Source organism: Polypterus senegalus, chromosome 2, assembly GCF_016835505.1.
Source record: "Polypterus senegalus isolate Bchr_013 chromosome 2, ASM1683550v1, whole genome shotgun sequence".
NCBI classification, from domain to species: Eukaryota; Metazoa; Chordata; class Cladistia; order Polypteriformes; family Polypteridae; genus Polypterus; species Polypterus senegalus.
The window spans coordinates 268,437,939-268,455,173 of NC_053155.1; positions in this window are offsets into that span (position 1 = coordinate 268,437,939).

Consider the following 17,235-nt stretch of genomic DNA (forward strand, 5'->3'; position numbering starts at 1 on the left):
CAATTTTTGTTCTCAAGTCCTCAGACAATTCTCTGCTCTTTCTTCTGTTCTCCATGCTTACTGTGGCACACTCAGACACACAACAGAAAGGTTGAGTCTACTTTTCTCCATTTTAACTGGCTTCAGGTGTGATTGCTATATTGCCAGCACCTGTTTCTTGCCACAGGGGAGTTCAAACGAGCATCATATGCTTGAAATAAAACGATTTACCCACAATCTTGGAAAGATGCCAATAATTTTGTCCGGCCCATTTTTGGAGTTCTGTGTGATATGATGTCAGATTTGGCTTTTTTTCCTCTGTTTTTTGTACTGTTCCCAATGCACATAAAGGAAATAAACGTGTATACCAAAACATTTGGGAGAAATGGTGCATTTTCTGGGTAAATTCCAGGGATGCCGATAATTTCGGCCAAGACTGTATATATACATACATACACTTTTTTTTTTTTTTTTTTTTTACACAGTATGCTTTATGTTGTGGATCTTAACCATTTTACTTTTTCTTATTAAAAGTCTAATAAGGATAAAAAGAATGTTGATCTATGGCATCAGCTGATCAGTTCTTGAGGCTTCCTGAATATCTGACCCACAATTAGCACTTTGTGGTAATGGCCATTTGGTATTTTATGTAACAAAATGGGAATTCTTTGATTTACTCTTTTGTCTCATTAAGGTGTATTGTATTAAGAAAATAAAGTACAGTATATGCCCAGTAGAAGGGGTGTAGTGTCTCTCTGATAATCTAGTATAATTAGCACTCAGGATCAAACAGGTAGTGAATGTTACATGAAGTTACATCCATTTGGCCTGTGAAATAAAAAATGTTGAAATAAAACTGGGCAGTAATTTGAGTCAAGGACTGAAATGTAATAAACCCCATCCTAAATAGTGTTCCTCCTTCCTTTTAGGGCCACCGTCCACCTAAAGGCTTGTGCACATTTCTACAAAAGATTGGCTCTTGTCAGAGTTCTGTTCTACATATTTATTTTTATTGTTTTACTTTTAAAAAATTTGGGGAATTTGTCCCTTTTTGATGTAATCATTCATATGTAATTTTTTAATAGCTAATTATTCATTAATACAAGGTGGCTTTCTCCCGGCTTGCTTCGCTCGCCCACCCTTGGGCCTGCGCTATGCGCTAGCCTCTTTACGGTTCTGTCGCTTGTGTATGGGGATGTGTTTGTACAATTTAAAAAAATGTATTTTCATGGGAATTGTTACATATGCATAATAGAACTATTTTGCATTACAGTGATTAATTCACCATATTAAAAAAGAGTTAAACCTAATAACTTAAAAATAATAATTCTTTACATTTATATAGCGCTTTTCTCACTACTCAAAGCGCTCAGCAATTGCAGGTTAAGGGCCTTGCTTAAGGGCCCAACAAAGCCATCAACCGATGCCAGTGCAGATCCTGTTTCATGTTGTGTTAGTTATTTGTTGCGTAATATGATTTTCTTCTGTTTGGCGTTGAAAATTAACATGCAAATATTTTTTATACTTTCACTTTTACTGTAAAATTTCAGTAAAAACTATTTTTTTAATAAAATTTTCATCAATATCATATTGAATTTTGATTCTGTGTTTGGACTTTCATCGTGACAATGCAACGTGTGACTGCCCGTGATTGAATTTCGTTTCTTTCTCTCTATTAAATAGAACAAATGTTTGGCTCTGAGATTTGTTAATTGTCTTTGCAAAAGCTATTCAAACGGGAAACTGTTAACGTTTTAATACGAATGACATTTCAAGATTTTCTTTGTTGTGTAATGTTATCCATGGAAGATGTATTACATTACCTTTTTTGAATACATCCTTCTTTCTACAGTAATTTGTGCGGTTTTAAATATTCTATGGGATATTGTAAGTTGATGTTTTCATCTTCCGCACGATCACCACCAACTGTTTCAGCATAGTCTATTGATACACATTTGTCGTGTAACCGATCGTCATTTTTGACATTAATTCATTTGACTTCATTGTTTCTCGGTGATAAGATTACCTGTGTACTAATTTTTTCTGTTGATAACCCTTCATGATGAAATTCTTCAATAAGATTTAGACATAATACATCTTTTTTAATTGGGAACTTAAGTGAGGAAAATGTTAAAATTTATAAGAGCTGAGAGAGCAGAAACTTTCTCTGTCAAAAGCATTCACACAAATGAGAGGTGAGATTACCGTGTGCATGGTTGAAAATGGTTGAGAACAGGGTGTGACTTGAAAAAATCTTACGGCCAAGGTCTCAACTTGCGGGACTTGAAAAAATCTTCCAAAAAGTCTTGTCATGTTGCAAGATTTTTTTTATATAATAGGGAGACTTTTTCATTACTGAAAGTCCAGTGCTATTGGGCTAATTCTCTGTGATGGGTGAGCTTATCAGTCCAGAAGGACTTCCAATCAAAAGAAGGAACCAGTTGAGGTGTAGCACCACAAACTTATTGCTAGGGTGGCAGGTAAATCTGTAGGTTGTTGTTGGTGGTCTGGTCTATTCAGCTCTGTGTGTTGCCACTACAATCCTCACCAAACAAATGTTAAGGCTAGTGTGGCAAAGGGGCAAGTCAAATGATATAAAAGGAGGACAACAATCAGGAAACAAAAAGATGTGCTTTTTGGAAAAAGGCAAGAGAGAAGTCAACGTTCATGAAATCCATCCATCCATCATCCAGCTCGCTATATCCTAACTACAGGGTCACAGGGGGTCTGCTGGAGCTAATCCCAGCTAACACAGGGCGCAAGGCAGGAAACAAACCCCGGGCAGGGCACCAGCCCATCGCAGGGCGCAGACACACACATGCCCACACACCAAGCACACACTATGGACAATTTAGGATTGCCAATGCACCTAACCTGCATGTCTTTGGACTGTGAAATTCAAAGTAAAACTCTGTCAGTAATTCTTTTGCTAACTAAATTTATCTCAAAATTGTTGTTAAATTTAATGCAAAAGTTTGAGCCTAACCTCCTTAGCATTAGACCTGAGCATCACTGGGGTTGTTAAAACAGTGTTAAAAGCATTAGTCCCAACTGTCACTCCGGAAGTGGTCTAGACATGTCTCGCATTAGACCTGAGAATTACTCGGGCTGTAAAAGTGGCAACAATGTTGATGTAGAGCGTTACTCGTGCAACGGTATAGGCATACAGTATCTTACATAAGCGTCAAGCCCAAGCATTACCTGGGCAACAGTGTAGATGCATCTTCTCCTAGACTCATGATGGCATTTCATAAGAAATGTCTCTCATTAACAATTACAATTGAATATTCTACAATTTATATACATACAAATTGTGGAATAACAGTTAGAATTGAGTACTTAATTATAGTGTTAGACTGTATTCCACAATAAGTACAAGGTAATAACATCTAGTTAATCTGTAATTATACAGGTCATTTATGGTAAGTACAGCATAATTAAGGACAACTGTGTTGACTGGGATTGGCTCCAGCAGACCCCCGTGACCCTGTAGTTAGGATATAGCGGGTTGGATGATGGATGGATGGATGGATGGATGGATAATCTAAAGTGATACAGAAATATTTTGATATACAACTCATTACATGCTGTATTCTGCAACCAAACACCGTAACGACATGCCCACAAATAGAAGTTGGACAGTACTCTGTGTATGACTGATTTAATGAGGCAAAAACAGAAGTGCTAATACACAGTATAATACTACAGGTTTCTCTAAAGTTTGTGCTGGACGTTGCCATTTTGGATTGACATCATAATCAGAGTTTCTGAGTTGGAAATCCAATTTGAAAGGGCATTCCAGTTAAAAACTTTCAACTGGGAACTCAGAAATTCCGACTTCCCACTTCAAATGAAACGCAGCATCAGTTTGGCTGTACTTTGATTCACACTTTTCATTGGGACTAAAGGCAAAGAATATAAATGAAGCAATTTGTAAACTATGTATAAAAGCAGTTGGTGCAAAAGAGTCCCAGGCAATGAGCCTTTACTGTTAGTTACACGTGCATTGTCTGGTTTAATACGCAGAATTATCCCATTCAAAAAATGTTCCTGTTACAAGCAAAAGAGGCCAGCAGTCAATCGAAGCGGTGCAGGTGCAAAATATAAATGAGAGAGTGCATGTGGGACACAGTGTACTATGTCAGTTCACACTGTACTAGAGAGTGTCATGATTTAACTAGAAAGAATGCTTGTCAGTATTGACAAGGAATGGCTATGTGGTTAACTTAGATAAACGAGACATGGTGTCAGTAGTAAAATAAATAACCTTTAAAAAGCCCTGAGAATAGAAAAGATTCAGCTTAAATAATTCTAAAACAGTTGTGGGATGCAATGGAGATTTTAAAGCTGCCAGCTGAGTTGAGCTTTGAAGAGAACTTGATTGAAAATTGGAGGAGATTTTGGCAGCACTTTGATTTGTACATCATTGTAACTGGTAGTGATGGGAAAACATGTAAGTAAAATCCTCAGTCTGTCTTCATGTTGCAGGCATGGCAGCCTTAGAAATGTACAATACATTTACGTTTGAAAGAGAGGAACATAGGAAATTTAGAAGAAATTATAAAAAAAATTTGAGGAATACAGTAACTCTAAGAAAAATATAGAGAGTAGGAAACCTGACACTTGAAAAAAGCAATACATACTGTATATGCAGAACCAGTAGAAGCAAATGTCAGAAGATGACATTCCCACAAAGTGAAGCATGTAGATAGTGTAAGGAAAAAGCAAATGAAGAAAAAAAAAAGCGGAAAATGTAACTGTAATCAGAATATAAGTTTAATGTTACTGTGCTCTATGCAAAAATGATTTTATAAATCCACTCACATGTACAGGCCAGATTTAGCACACAGGGGATCTCAGCATTTAGAACTACTAGGCCAAGCATAGGACAAGATAGACAGAGACAAATGGGCAACATGCACTATTTCTGTGTGTCAGCATGGCTCTCTTTGCCTTCTTTGGAATGGCATGATTACCTAAGTAAGGCCCAGCACATGGAGATAACAGTACAAAAAACATGGACAGCAGCCAAACACCTCGAAGCTGATGGATGGATGGGTGATATCGTCATCTGTCCTGAAACTCCTTCCAGCACAGCGATGGAAAATGGCAGACTGTATACATCAAGATCCCACCTTAGTAATTGTCTTGCTATTTGGCTTCCTCTGTTTATAATATTTAAAAGGCCTCTCAGTACTGCACCACCTACAATCCAATGTTTGCTTATGCATCTGCAAAAATACCAAGTGAAAGTCAGATATAAACCTGGAAATTAAATACACATTGCAGATACCTTGTCAAAAGCATTCTTGCCAGTTAGTAAAACAAAACAAAGCAAAGAACCTGAAGATTGCAAAACTGAAGCACAGGTACATACAGTACAGGCCAAAAGTTTGGACACACCTCCTCATTCAATGTGTTTTCTTTATTTTCATGACCATTTACATTGGTAGATTCTCACTGAAGGCATCAAAACTATGAATGAACACATGTGGAGTTATGTACTTAACAAAAAAAGGTGAAATAACTGAAAACATGTTTTATATTCTAGTTTCTTCAAAATAGCCACCCTTTGCTCTGATTACTGCTTTGCACACTCTTGGCATTCTCTCGATGAGCTTCAACAGGTAGTTACCTGAAATGGTTTTCACTTCACAGGTGTGCCTTATCAGGGTTATTTAGTGGAATTTCTTGCTTTATCAATGGGATTGGGACCAGCAGTTGTGTTGTGCAGAAGTCAGGTTAGTTGGACGATCATTTATTTTTCAACAGGACAATGACCCCAAACACACCTCCAGGCTGTGTAAGGGCTATTTGACCAAGAAGGAGAGTGATGGAGTGCTGTAAATGGTCATGAAAATAAAGAAAACACATTGAATGAGGAGGTGTGTCCAAACTTTTGGCCTGTACTGTATATTGTTAGGAAATTTACTAGTAGCAGCTAACAATCTTGATGCAATTAAACAAGCAGCACAAAAAGAGAGCATTGAGAAAAAGTACAGCAAATTATACAGAGTGGGTGGCCAGCAAAACAAAATGCAGTTCCATTTGAAATGCGGCAGTGCAGTGGTGCCTTGTATTTTGAACATTTCTAACTTCGAATGTTCCAGAGTTCGAAAGCTAAATTCGAGAGAAATTTGATCTGGAGTTTGAATGACCCTTCTATGTTCGAAAAAAACACAGCAACAGATGGCACTTATGCAGCAAATTCAAACGTCATCTGTCGTGCGGCCAAGGCGTCTCTCGCTCTTACTGTGAAGGCATTTCTTACATTACACTTTTGTATTTTCAGGCTTTTTTCACTTCAGTTTTGGTGTGTTTATTTTATATATATATGTTTTATAAATATGTTATATTTATATTTTATATATATATATATATATATATATGGCCTTTTATAACTTCATTTTAATCGTAATTTAACTTAATCCTGATACTCTATATGTTTAATCTCCTCAAAATAACTATTTATGGTGGCTCTAAAATCGGTACTGACCCCTACTCTCTTTTCTGTTTCTTTTTCCGGTTTCTTTGTGGTGGTGGCCTGTGCCACCACCACCTACTCAAAGCTTCATGATGCTCAAACAATGATGGACGGATAAAAAGGCAGAAGTCTACGTGACCATCATCATCATCAAGCCCTTCCGTGAGAATCCTAAATCCAAAGAGGACTGTTTCATTTATGTTAGGTAGAATGCCCAGAGGGGACTGGGCAGTCTCATGGTCTGGAATCCCTACAGATTTTATTTTTTCTCCAGTCATCTGGAGTTTTTTTGTTTTTTCTGTCCCCCCTGGCCATTGAACCTTACTATTATTCGATGTTCATTAATGTTGATTTATTTTGTTTTATAATTGTGTCTTTCATTTTTCTATTCTTTAATATGTAAAGCACTTTGAGCTACTGTTTGTATGAAAATGTGCTATATACTGTAAATAAATGTTGTTGTTGTTGTTGTTGTATATATGTGTATATATATATATATATATATATATATATATATATATATATATATATATATATATATATAAACAAAGGCTATATAGGCCTGACCAAACAGAAAGACAGAAGCACGTATAAAAAGTACAAAAGACTTTTATTTTTCTTAAGCTGTGGGAAACGTCTTCCCCGTGCCACGCAGCCCAAACACAGTCCCAAAGCACACACTGAAAACCCAACCACCAATCCTTCTTCTCTTTCACCACTCCTTTTCAAGCTTTGTCTCCTTCCTCTCAACTCTGGCTCCCCGAGTGGTGGTGGCTGGCCCTTTTTATAACCCACCCGGAAGTGTTCCAGGTGTTTGACCACCTGGTCCTAATTGCACCTCCGAGTGGGGCTGAAGATTCGTCCAGCCAGGCTGCTGAGTCCATGCAGCTCCCCCTAGCGGCCATCCGAGCCCCCAACCATGCTGTGGAGGACTCCATCTCCCATGGAGCCCTGCGGGAGGTTGGGGAATCACCGTCAGCCATGGAGGCTGCCACCAAGCTTCCCGGGGGAGGTACTGGTGGCTCCCCCGGAACATAAGCAGCAGAGGCGTCCCTGCCGGGCATGGGACCTGGCTGTCTGTCACAATATATATATATATATATATACACCTATCTATTAACCATGGCATCCACACAGGACAACACCACTCATCACTAAGGTACAGTAAATGCAATTTTCACTTTATTATACAGTATTTATGTGTTTTGTTTATTGTTTTCATGTTTAAATTCATTATTTGGGGCATTTAATTGTGTTATTTTTACCTTAAATTATGTGTATTTGCTGTTTAAGTTTATCGAAAATTGTTTAGGGTCTGGGAAAGTGGGGAAAGTTGATTTGGATTTCAAACAAAACAGATTTCAAATGGCCTCCTGAAATGAATTAAGTTTCTAATTTCAGGCACCACTGTATTGGAACTTTCGTTAAGAGATCCATGAAAGTAAGGAATTCTCTTTAAAGGAGAGAAAACAATTATTCTAGCAGTTCTTAAAGATAAAATGCTAAAACGCATACATGAGCATCATTTGGGTATTGAGCAGGTGAGGTTATGTACTGACTAGAAATGGGGAATGACATTGAGAAGTTAGTGCATGAGTAATCTGTAAAAAAATATAGTAAAGCACCGCAGAAAGAGCCACTCCAGCCACATGGGGTCCCAGAGAGACCATGGCAAACAATTGGACTTCTTTAATGTTAACAATAATGACTATCTAGTAATGATAGATTACTTCTCAGAAAACTCTGAAACTGTTCTCTTAAGCCACAATACAAGAAGTACTATAATCATAAAACACCTGAAGTCAAACTTTGCTCACCATGGCATTCCTTAAAAGGTAATAATGGAGACTTGTCCACAGAAGTTAAGAAAGTTTTGAAGATTTGAAATTTATGCATACTACCTCCAGTCCACTTTATCCGCAGTCCAACAGAATGGCGGAACACACAATACAAACTTTGAAGCTGCTAATGAAAAAAGCCAAAGCAAACAATAAAGAGCCATACATGGCACTATTAGATTTGCGGAACACAACAACAACAACAACAACAACATTTATTTATTTATATAGCACATTTTCATACAAACAGTAGCTCAAAGTGCTTTACATAATGAAGAACAGAAAAATAAAACACACAGAAAAATAAGTCAACATTAATTAACATAGAATAAGAGTAAGGTCCGATGGCCAGGGTGTACAGAAAAAACAAAAAAAAAAACTCCAGACGGCTGGAGAAAAAAATTAAATCCAGACCATGAGACCACCCAGTCCCCTCTGGGCATTCTACCTAACATAAATCAAACAGTTCTCTTTGTATTTAGGGTTCTCATGGAAGGACTTGATGATGATGGTCACGTAGACTTCTGGCTTTTAGTCCATCAATGTTGGAGCATCATGAAGCTTTGAATAGTGCGCCACCACCACAAAGAAACCGGAAAAAGAAACAGAAGAGAGAGTAGGGGTCAGTACGAATTTTAGAGCCACCGTGAATAGTTATTATGAAGAATTGAACATACAGAGTATCAGGATTAAATTAAAATGAAGTTATGAGAAGGCCATGTTAATGTGTTTTCAGCAGTGTTTTAAAGTGCTCTGCTGTATTTGCCTGGTGAATTCCTATTGGCAGGCTATTCCAGATTTTAGGTGCATAGCAGCAGAAGGCCGCCTCACCACTTCTTTTAAGTTTAGCTTTTGGAATTCTAAGGAGACACTCATTTGAGGATCTAAGGTTACGATTTGGAATATAAGGTGTCAGACATTCCGATATATAAGATGGAGCGAGATTATTTAAGGCTTTATAAACCATAAGCAGAATTTTAAAGTCAATCCTGAATGACACAGGCAACCAGTGTAGTGACATTAAAACTGGAGAAATGTGTTAGTTTTTTTTTCCTAGTTAGGATTCTAGCAGCTGCATTCTGCACTCGTTGCAAATGATTTATGTCTTTTTTGGGTAGTCCTGAGAAGAGTGCGTTACAGTAATCTAGTCGACTGAAAACAAAAGCGTGAATTAATTTCTCCGCATCTTTCAATGATATAAGAGGTCTAACTTTTGCTATGTTTCTTAAGTGAAAAAATGCTGTCCTAGTGGTCTGATGAATATGCGATTTAAAATTCAGATTACAGTCAACAGTTACCCCTAAGTTTTTTACTTCCGTCTTAACTTTTAATCCTAATGCATCAAGTTTATTTCTGATAACCTCATTGAATCCATTATTGCCAATCACTAAAATTTCAGTTTTCTCTTTATTTAGCTTGAGAAAATTACTATTCATCCATTCAGAAATACCAGTAAGACATTGTGTTAGTGTATCGAAAGAGTCGGAGTCATCAGGTGCTATTGATAAGTACAGCTGTGTGTCATCAGCATAGCTGTGGTAGCTCACGTTGTAACCTGAGATAATCTGACCTAACGGAAGCATGTAGATTGAGAAAAGCACCCAGGATAGAGCCTTGTGGAACACCATATCGGATATCATGTGTCTTTGAGATTTGATTACCACAACTCACAAAGAATTTTCTCCCTGCCAGGTAGGATTCACACCAATTTAAGACACTGCCAGAAAGGCCCACCCATTGACTAAGGCGATTTCTAAGAATATTATTATCAATGGTGTCAAATGCAGCACTCAGATCTAAGAGGATGAGAAAAGATAAATGGCCTCTGTCTGCATTTACCCAAGTCATTTACTACTTTAACGAGTGCAGTTTCTGTGCTGTGATTTGTTCTGAAACCCGACTGAAATTTATCAAGAATAGCATGTTTATTGAGGTGGTCATTTAACTGCATAGAATTTTACTTAAGAAGGGCAGGTTAGAGATGGGTCTAAGATTTTCAAAAGCAGAAGGGTCATGATTATTTTTCTTGAGTAGGGGTTTAACTACAGCAGTCTTAAGAAGTCTGGGAAGACCCCCATATCTAATGACGAGTTTACAATATCAAGAATATAATCAATTAGCACACCTGATACTTCCTTGAAAAACCTTGTTGGTTTCAGTTGAGAGATTATTCTATGTAAATCAGGTAAATCTATCCTGGTGAAAGAATTTAATTTGTTTATAACGGAGTACTGGGGCTTAGGAGGTTCCGCAGTGTTATTTCTAATATCATTAATTTTTTGATTGAAAAATACAGCAATGTTCTCACAGGTTTCACTGCAAGTATTTTGGGGGCATTCCTTTGTGTTACCTGGGTTTAACAGACGATCAATTGTAGAAAATAAGACTCTGGGATTACTAGCATTGTTATTTATAATCTTAGAGAGATAGCAGCGCCTCTCAAGACGGACTGTGTTGTTGTATTCTGTTATTTTAACCTTCAATATCTCATAGTGGATAGTTAGTTTAGTTTTCCTCCATTTACGCTCAGCTCTATGACATGTTCTTTTTAAATCAGACACTCTTTGGGTCCTCCATGGTATAATAATGCTAGAAGATTTTTTCACTGTCTTTTCAGGTGCAACTATGTCAACAGCAGCTCTTACTTTAGAATTAAAATTTTCTACCTTACTATTTACATTATCCTTGCTATTATAGTTGGCACTATAAACGGACTGATTGCTTAGAATGTTTGTCATTTTTAAAGCTGCTGCTGAGTTAAAGAAACGTCTTTTAACAATATGCTTCTCATGAATGTTTTCTATCATTATTTCTATATTAAATAGTAGAAGAAAGTGGTCTGAAAGACCAATATCAATGATCTGCTTCACATCAACTTTTAGTCCTTTGGTAATTACTAAGTCTAATGTATGACCTGCTTTATGTGTAGGCTGATTAACGAGCTGTCTCAAATCAAAAGAGTCCAGGAGGTTCATGAATTCCTTTACTTTTAGGTCACACTGATTATCGATATGAAAGTTAAAGTCACCGACAATTAAGAGTGTGTCATAGTTCATAGAAACACGCCCATAGATTGTATTGGATTGTCACCAGCACAACTCCTGATGGGAAGAAGGTTGAGGACCAAGCTTCCCAGAGCACCGCAATTACTGATTCCATTACCTGTCAGCAGCGGTGTACAAGATGAGCTAAAAAAGAAACAAGAGAAACAAAAAAAAAAAAAACAGTACTTTGACGGTAGTCATGTTCCTTGCTCGTGTTGGAGCCAGTAGAGATGGTGCGCATGCAGCAAGAAGAAGGATGGAATCCTGCCATTGTTAAAGAGGTTGCAGAACAGTCCATATCATACATTTTGGAAACACCAAGTGACCAACAGTACAGAAGAAACAGAAAATGTATTAGTAAGAAAAATTAACAGTTTAGTCCAGCAACAGAAACAATTGGAAACCCTGATAAAAAGTGTCAAACAATAAACAATTACCCTGAGTCATTGAATGCTCTAAAAGAAATTAACAACACAGAGATTCTACCACCTATAGCTCATAATTCATAAAATAAAACTTCAAGTGGAAGAAAAATCATCACCGATCCAGGGATAAGTGAAAGAATGAAAAAAAAATTATTGTATATGTAAACTGTGGGGACAATAATTTTTTTTTTTTATGTTCATAGGTAAACATAAACTTGTTTTTGTGATAATTGTTATTAAAAAAAACTGGGATGTCAAAATTTAACTAGAAAGAATACTTGTCAGTGTTACAAGGAACAATAAAGTTGATTCAATAGGCAACAGCTGTGTGGTTCACTAAATAAATGAGACAAGGAGCACTTCCAAAGAGAGGCTGTGCCAGACACAGGAGAAGAACAATAGTATGGTAGAAGAAATATACAAAAACTGGCATGTGAAGACTGAGTCACTGTACTCTGTAACACATCTATCTTTTAAAACATGGAAAAAAAAACCTTTCCACATACCCTCTGGACCTCATCAGTTCTTCATAATAGCATTATAAGCTATGTGTTACTATACATTCTAGCTGGTGGTATGTAGCTAAACCAGCTAGTTTATTTTTCCAGGTTACCTTAGCTTTCTTACTCTGAAGTATGCTCTTCAGCCAATGAACACTCTTCATAAGAACAAGTGCCAAGGTTTTCTGAGCCCTGTTACATACATGCTGAAAAGTTATATCAGCCAGGGATGAGTCACCCAAATATGAGCTGGCATTACAATCACCAGTGACAGGGACGCCTGTATAAATGACAAGCCTGCAAAGTCGCATGCTTTTCCAACTAGTGTGGAAAAAGGCAAAAAGTCCTTTCAAGGATCATGAGCCACGTCAAAGAGCCATGTAATGAACAGAGGATCCATTGCGGCACTCAGCACCGACACTACAATACATTTACAAACAAGCTATAACAGCTAATCAAGACAGAGAAACTTCAGCTTGAATTCAGGTGTACTTGCCGAGCTGTGCGGTGAAGTAGCGGTTCAGAATGGGTGTCTGTGCAAAGGCTAATATGGCCAGTCCCCTGTCACTATATTAGTCTTTAGCTCTTCGGCTCCTCTACCTATTCCCGGTGAAAAGAAAAAATAAAGGACCACAATGAGCTACTATAACGTGGCATCACTCAGGATTCTCATACACCTCCTATTGCAAATAAGACTGCTTGACAGCATCTGCCAGTGTTCAAATCTGCAGAGCGTCAGCCAGTAGACTAGCAATACTAACAGTGATTATGTACTCTTCATAGTGTCAACCACTGTGCCTTGGTGAGATCAAAGAAAAAGAACATAGCGAGAGATACACAAGCTTCGTAACCAGTCTGTAATGCAAATGATCAGTGTTATATACCTGGGAGGTGTGTCGCTGCCCGACCTGCATTGCCTGCCCGATCCGTGTGTGAACACGTACAATGACTGCCTGATTCATGAGCGCATGTGCAGAACTTTACTGTTATGACAGTGCCTGATCCGCATTTTTTTTTACAACAGGAGTCCCCATTCAATTTGCCTCGCACATGCGCTCTGCTTACTAAAAATTACTTTCACAACACTGCCCGATTTGTACTGCGCAAATCTAATGTTTTACGACACACACAAAAAAAAGTTACCGCAGGGATTGCATTGCTCAGTCTACATTAACAAACAGAACTTCAGCCATTCGTGTGAAAAGAAGTGCGATGTAAACAAACTAAAGTAATCTCATTTATAAACAATTAACTTTTATAGCGAGGAGTATGACACATTTAATCCAGCCCTTAAGGCAGAATGTACAATGAATCTCTGCAGAAGAACAAATATTTCAGTAATATTTTATTATGGTCCACTAATCTGGTACTGAAACGAAAATACTACCAGTTGTGTAAGCGCATGCGGTGTGTGTATGTCATTACCAATCCAAGCATGCATACTGTACGTATTGAAAGACTGTATCATCACTCATTTTATGGCACTTCCTAATCCATTTAACGCATGTGTGAACAATTTACGACATATATTCTTTTAATATGCATGTGAGCGCGCGGATCAGGTAGGCACACAGATTGCGTAGTGAAATCGTGGTCCCATCCAACGATACAGCTCTGGAGGATGTTATCGCGCTGCCTCGCAAAGCATTGTGGGACACTTAAAAAAAAGTTCTCCTGAACTGGCTGAATTATCAGTAAACTAGCAGACCACGTGCGCTTCGCTGCAGTCGCTGTAGTTGGAATAATTATGTATCTACATGCGACTTATAGAGCTTCTTTATATACAACATTTTTGGTTTGTCCTCCTGGAGCCAAAATATATCAATTTTCTCTATGACTAATTCGTGAACATGCTACATAAAAAATAGAAACGGGAAAAACGGCAACACCGCTGGGAACAACAGTAAATGAGATAAAGTAAAAGTCTACCAAACGCAAAATGAGATAAAATAAAAAACGGCACCAGCGCCGGGAACAACAGTAAATGAGATATAGTAAAAAAGGGCAGCAGCACCAGGAACAACAGTAAAAAAACAACAGTAAATGAGATAAAGTAAAAGTCTACTAAACACTAAAGTACAAAAACGAAGTAGAAAGTAACAGTAAACCGCAACACCGCCGGGAACACCGGCACACCGCGTCTACTAAACACTAAGAAACACTAAGTAGAAACAATAAAGGAAAAAATACTATTCAGTAAGTACTGCGTCTAGTAAACAGTAAATCAGTAAAGGAGAGAGGACTAAACACTAAGGAAAAAGAATGGCAAGACCGCGTCAGCTGCGGAGCTCAGCTCGGAGCGAAATGGAGTGAATAAAATGAGGTGAATGGGAGGGGAGATTGTCACGTGACTCCCTCATCCACCTTAACTCTCCATCCCTCCACAAACACACAAACACAGTCTCTCGGATCCCAACTCTCCTTTATATGTATAGATAATTCGACGAACAAGGGAAAACGCAAATGCAGCAAATTCACTGCAAATAAAACTTTGGCGAAATTTGCTGATCAACACTAATCACTATTCAATAATTACAATAAACAAAGATCCCAATAGATTATCTTGCTGGATGTCAGCCATCCTTCTTTAGTCATTACCTTAACTCAGTTATTTTTTTTTTTTTCATTACGGATACAGAAACACTTATTTCAAAAAATGTCTTATTTCTCAAATTGTGGAAAATGCATAACTAACAAATGTATGAACACTCTCTATGCATAATAATACTAAGGGGTATGATGCCATTAGAAGCACCCAATTGCATGCATCGCTATGTCACGCTGTTCACTAGTGATGAATGAAAAGCACAAGTTTCAACTCACATAAAGTTTTGCAAACCTTTCGCTTAAAATAGTTTCACTGTTGATTTCACAATTGTGAAATATAAATCTCATTAAAAAAAAAATAGTTTATGGTGAGTTTCAAAATTTTCAAAAAGGAATACCGCTTCCACTTCTGTGCTTATCTGTGTTCTTCTCTGTAAATATACAATGCAATACATTCTATTTATGCCTCCATCTCATTCACATCACAATGGAGATGTAGAGTGTTTTCTAAAAATGTGAACATGTTGCATTTTTTATACACAAAGACACATCACCATGCACCGTCATGCACATTACTTTTTTTTCTTTACGGGAAAAGCCACTTGTTTCCCTCCAATCATTACTTAGAAACTGCCCTTTCTTGTTTCTTGATTTCTGTAGTTAAGGGCTCACATGTTCTATATATCATGGTGCTTTGAGTTTCACTTCTGTCTTTAAGACTGTCACTGTAATTTGGAAATTTGGTGTTCTCTTACCAGTGCCATACCATTATGCAACACACCTCTGTTGGCTCAACAGAACTTCTACATGTGACAGAAAATAAGTCCAGATTTTTTTTTTTTTTTTTTTTATCAACAGAGATCTTTATTTAAATTCTAAATTACAGACAGACACATATGGAATTAATAGCTGAAATTGTTTCCATCATCTTCTTGTGTCATTGGCCTAAATTTCCCTGAATGTGAATCACAATCTGTTCAGGAAATTATTTTGCAAAGTGAAACACTGAATTTCATTATGTATTCAATTTCACACAATTTTATTAGTCACTAATGTTTACAGTATGTGTTGCACTAATGACTCTGTTTTTCAGTAGAACTCTCATTGTCACTTTCTTCTGACATTTGATAATCTGACAGCGTAGAATCTGAGCCAACATCAATGCACAGCAAGTTTGACAATCCATGCGTGGTATAACATTCAGGTGTGACTAAGTTAACCGATATGAAAGTTGGAGCATTTAGCATTTTTTATATGCTTCATCAAAGAATCGGTTATTACATTTTTATTAAATAATTTGGTAACAATGAGTCATATTCAAATGTAATAGCAATAATAGAGTGCAATTACATGTGTCAGTTGAGGACATTAAATACGTGCAATGTGGTACGGAGCACAAAGAGGCTTGTGGTGGCTCAGTATAGCTTTCATACTCAGCAAATACCATTGACTGGTGTGTATTGGTGGAGGAGGGTCTCTGACTAATTGTTTATCAATTTTCTTAAACATAACAGGTTTGAAAGTATCAACTAGGGTAAAAATTACCAACAGAAAAATATCTATTAAAACAGGGGTGACCAAAATGTCGATCGCGATCGACCGGTAGATCGGAAAGGTAATGCAGGTAGATCGCGTTGCATTTAAAAAAAATGTTTTTAGATGTTAGTATATCATATCCTCTCTGTAGCATTTGCCAGATGATTGACATACAGCCAGCCTGAGAACTCTTTTCGTCTTACACACGGGTCATCCCGCACGCAAAATCAAATGCGCGAGTTATTGCAAAACTCCGTCTATCTTAGTCAGGGGTGCCCAATGCGTCGATCGCGATCTACCGGTAGATCGCGTTGCATTAATTTTTTTTTAAAAAACGTTAGTCTATTATATATCCTCCCTATGGTATTTGCCACTTGATTGACATACAGGACGGCCAGTCTGAGATCTTTTCTCTTCTAACACTATGATCATCCTGCACTTACGATCAAACGCACGAGCTACTGCAAAACTCCGGCTGTGATCTAGTTAGCCTGCCAATTTATATCGACTAAAGAAGGGATTTAACAAATAAATTGCTTTTTTTTCTCACAATGTCACTATCGAAGTGCGTTTGTCTGATCTTTCAATCTATCATTGCTATTCCAAAAAGGAAAATGTAGAAAGGCACTTTCGAACTGTTCATCAAAACTACGAAACTGACGTCCATCCAAAAAGCGATCTGAGAAAGGAGAGGGATCTAAAATCGCAGTTAATCGGACAGCCTTCATTTTTCACTCGGCTGAATTCAAAAGCTCCTTGACTGCATTATTCGGCTCTACTTATTTATGCGAGTCAGCCTTTTCCCACCTGACGATTATTAAATCCAAATACTGTAGTGACCATAAATGTATTGAATTGTTATTGTGCCATAAAGGTTATTCA